This window comes from Phodopus roborovskii, unplaced genomic scaffold (genome assembly GCF_943737965.1).
Source record: "Phodopus roborovskii unplaced genomic scaffold, PHOROB, whole genome shotgun sequence".
Classification (NCBI taxonomy): Eukaryota; Metazoa; Chordata; class Mammalia; order Rodentia; family Cricetidae; genus Phodopus; species Phodopus roborovskii.
This window is the reverse complement of record NW_026125791.1, coordinates 369,052-373,892: the sequence shown is the minus strand read 5'-3', so window position 1 is coordinate 373,892 and position 4,841 is coordinate 369,052.

Below are 4,841 nucleotides of genomic sequence, written 5' to 3'. Positions count from 1 at the left end.
GTTTTGTGGAAGTTCGTTCTGTTCTTAACTCTGAATTCCAAAAGTCACATTACCTCAGGAGTAATAAATGATAATAGAGATGAAAAAAATGAAAACCGTGAATGGAGCTCTGTCTGCATCTGCCACATGTGAGCTATGTCTAGTTCATTTCTACTGCTACAACTCCTGGGGAAATAAAACAGTATGCAATGAAGAGAGGCCTCTAATGATCAGAAATAACTAGAACTCATTGGTTTCTGTTGAACATATCTGAAAACTAGCAGTACCTATACTTTTGCTCTATATTGTTTCCTCTTTCTTGAGACAAATATCAAATATATTTGTCAAATGGCATCAGGTCTCATTCTCTACATTTCTGCTTTGGCACAATCAGCATAGTGCCGGAGAAGGACACAATCCTGGAATCCAGGACACTTGCATGCTAACCTGGTCTCTATTAATAGTTATGTAACTTTAAGCAAGTTCCATAAACACAGAACCTCAGCTTTCTCAGCTGTATGAAGAGAATGGCACTTGTTTTACCTTTCTTGTGTGCATTTGCAGGATTCAAATGCGACTAGATATGCTAAAATTTTATCCTAAAATATACAGTAAGATATCATTTTAAAGTATTTAGAAGGGGCTGTTAAATATGCTGATTCGAATTTATTGTATCAATTCTCAATTTTGGAAGAATTAGAACAAAATATGGCCACAGTTAAATTCTGTCACATATAAATAATCATGTTGCTTACTTATTCTACATCCAAGCTTTTGTCTATGTTTGCATTTCACATATGTACCTATGCATACCATGTAGATATGTCACAAAACCTTCAGTCACCTGCAAACTCACAGTGAATGTATTATTCTTTTATGAATTATGTCTTAATAGCCTATACCATACAACTCACTTCTTACTACTTTTCCCAGTTTTTTTTTCCCATGCATTTCCCAGTGTTTTCTCCCAATGGGAAGTGTTCCATGTAGAATTATCAATTCTTTGAGGTTACAAATTACATCATTACATGGAGGTATCTAACATTTAATGAATTCTATATTTTATATACTGATGTGGTTTTTGAGTTTGAGGTTTTTTTTTTTTTTTTAACTTTGCTTTGTTAGGGTTTTTCCCGAAAGCATTGTTTCTTTGTCTGTTTGATTTATCAGTGGTTGCACACCTGCCCTCACAGCATCACACAATGGCACAGTTACTTGGAACATCAAAGTAGCCTCTCAAAGTAGGGACCAGAGGCACTGAGTTGCAGCCTAGACCCTGCTGAGTCCTTCCTCTGTGACAACTGAGGAAGGGAGGGAGCTTCTGGAAGGGTACTTGGGCCTGGCAGGGTGAGTTGGTACAGCACACTGGGCTGGGAAGAGGCCACCTCTCTCCAAGGACTACAGCATCAGCACCTGCTTCAACACCTTTATCTGGCTGGTCTCTCAGATTTCACCTGCCAGGAACATCTCATCTAAATTGTGTAATCCTTGTAGAAGTTGAACACCAGGTCCAGTTCATAGACATTGTGGAAACATTCATTTAACATTTCCAAGAAATTGTTTATGGCCTTAAGATAGGCCAGATTTTTATCCTTGATGTCCACACAGATGCAGAAATAGAGGCCAGTGTAGTATCAGTAGATGATCTTGAAGTTCCAGAACTCAACAAAGTCGGTGTGCTTGGCATCCCAAATGGTGACCACAGCATGCACCATCTTAATCAACTTCTGCTTCTTGTCATCATCAAAATGCATATGCCACTTGGCCAAATACATCTTGCCTGCCTAGTTCTGGATGAGAATGAGGCATATCATGGTGAGCCCTATCACTAGACTCTGTTTTAAATGCTTTACTTGTATAAATACATTAATAAATACTTTTTAGAGTAAGTACCATTACCATCCTCATTTTGCTAACAAGCTTCAGAACTAAGATTCAACTCAAGCTATTCTGATGCCAGAATCTATGTTCTTAATTTGCTAAATATCTATCTGTGCCACCACTTTCAGGTACAGAGTCTCAGGTATACATGACAAATAGATATATATAACAAACGTCTAGGAGAAAATTACTATATATAATTATGCCCTCCATTACCAATATTGCTGTGCCTTTATTTTTTAATAGAACAGGTATGTTATGCCCTTACCAAAAACAGGTGAGAGATAAATGATAGACAAATGAGAGATATGATGATGATCAACAAAAGACACTTTGAAGTATATGCTTAAGTGTATAACTTATATGAACACATGCCTGTTATTTAGTTTAAAAAATGTCATGAGAATATAGAATCACTTAGAATATTGAAATTAGAAGGAGATTCATATTTGCAATTCCTAATGGCAAAATAAGAATTGCCTATAGCATGAACATTCCAGTCTTCACACACATCCCTTTGGTCATCAGCAGCCTTTTCAAATCTTATAATCTAGCCAGATTAGTTCTCATTATACACATATTATTTCATTCATCAAGTATCGCTTCTGTATTCTTAAAAAAAACATTTCTGATCTTAAGCAAATACTCTGTGTTTTAGTTTTCAGAATAAACATAATTGGTTTCTCCTAATAGCTAGTCAATTTATCTAGGAAATTCATTGCATGCCACCATTGCTATCTTGGAAATTCAGTATTGAATACAGTCTAACTGTCCTGATTCAATGCAGAAAGTTATATTGTTGAAGATTGAATGGGAAATATTAACATCTGTTATTGCTCACTTTCTATACACTATAGGGAAAGAAAAATTATCATACCCTTTCCTGAACACCAATGATTATGTGGGTTTCATGTTTTGTTTTTAATATTCCATGCTTAAAGAATAATAATTGTAAATAACATGGGCAGACATGAATGTTAACTATTAAATACTATCGAACATACAAATAACATCTTCTATCCCATATAAAAGATTATGCTTTCTACAACTTTAAGAATGAATAATGCAAATTAACATCAACTTCTAGTTTTCTTTTTAAAATGGCTTCAAACAATTACAAAGAAAACTGCTCTCACTCTTCAAACTAGTTGTCCTTTTTTTTCCTAGTGTGAAAATTATAACTTGCCAGGAGATTTGGGCTTTTTAGGTTTTTGATCTGGAATTTAGATGCTAAAGAACTTGGGGGGGTTAATGTGATTATTTTTTATTTTAAAATAATTTTTCTCATTTTACATACTAATCCCAGCTCCCACTCCCTCCCCTCCTCCCAATCTCCCCACCTTTCCCCAACCTCACCCCATCCACTCCTAAGAGAGAGTAAGACTTCCCATGGGGAGTCAATGAAGTTTAGCATATCTCACTAAAATTTTATTTTATTGCTTTTCCTTAAACTATTCATGTATATTTTCCTATGCTTTTTTAATTATTTCTTTTGGTTTTTGACATTAGAATTACATCACTTCCCCCATCCCTTTCCTCTCTCCAAACCTTCCTGAATATTGCTCCATGCTCACTTTCACATTCATGGCCCCTATTTTCATTGTATTAATAATACACACACACACACACACACACACCTACTACTTTAAATTTGTTATACCAGCACAATCTCTTACCACATTCTAAATCTTTTCCTCGCTGATAAGTGTAGCTACCACCCCTCTTAAAACTCTCTTTGCCTTAGTTACTTTTCTGTTGGTGTAAAAGGAAAATAAAAACACCATGACCAAGGCAACTTACAAAAGAAAAAGTTTATTAGTCCATGGCCATCATGGCAGGGAGCATGGTAGCATGCAGGAAAGCATGGTGCTGGAGGGTCTATATCTGTACCTGAGAGTCTACAGCTAATGCACAAGCAGGAGGCAGAGAGAGCTAACTAGGAGTGTAATGGTCTTTTTAAAACCTCAAATCTCACACCCCAATGACACACTTCATCCAACATGGCCAGATATCTTAATCTTTCCCAAGTACCATCTAGGGACCAATATTCAAATACATGAGATTATGGGGGTTGTGCTCATTCAAACCACCACACTCTCTTTATAACAAATGTAGACCATCACAGAAAACCACAGCTTGGCACAGTGCAGAGGTCAACAGATCATGGGAAACCCAGCTCCTGCATCTATGATGTAAGAGTCAAAAATACCTGGAAGTCTACTGTAAAACAGACTCACTTAGAAATAGACACATAAACAAGACCAGAACAATGTCAATATCAATGGACAGTTAATGTGGAATGGGGGAAATTTACCAGGTCCCACCTCTAGACAAAGAACTATTGGCTTTTTTCAGGGATTATTCCCCTTATTGGATGTTCAATACAGAGCAGTCAGCCTTAAAACCATGTTTACACAAACATTAAAAGCTAACTCAGCAGGCTGAATGTACAGATATATTTGTGCATATACATACATACATACATACATACATACATGTATATGTGCATATAATGATTGTAATGTAAAAAGATGTTATCTGAGAGGGGAAATATGTGAAGGGTTTGAGGGAAGGTAGCTAGGAAGAGCTAGAAGGAGGAAAGGAAGGAAGGTAAGGATAGAAGTCTATTTCAGTTTAATAACATTAAAATAATTAATTCAAAAGACAAAAAAAACACTTTAGAAAAGGAGAACATTTACTGCTCTTGAAAAATGCCTGATTGGACCCCAGCAGCCACATTGTGGCTCACAATTATCAGTAACTCCAATTTCACAGGATTTGATGCTTCCTCTGGCCTCTGCAGGCTCCTGCACATACATGGTACCTACACATTCATTCAGGCACACATACATACACATAAAATAAAACAAATGTTTTTTTCAAAAAGAAAATAGTGATATCAAAGTAGCGGATATAAAATCAACATACAATGCCAGCAAAAGGCTAAATATGTGAAGATGCCTGCTGCCAAGCTTGATGAT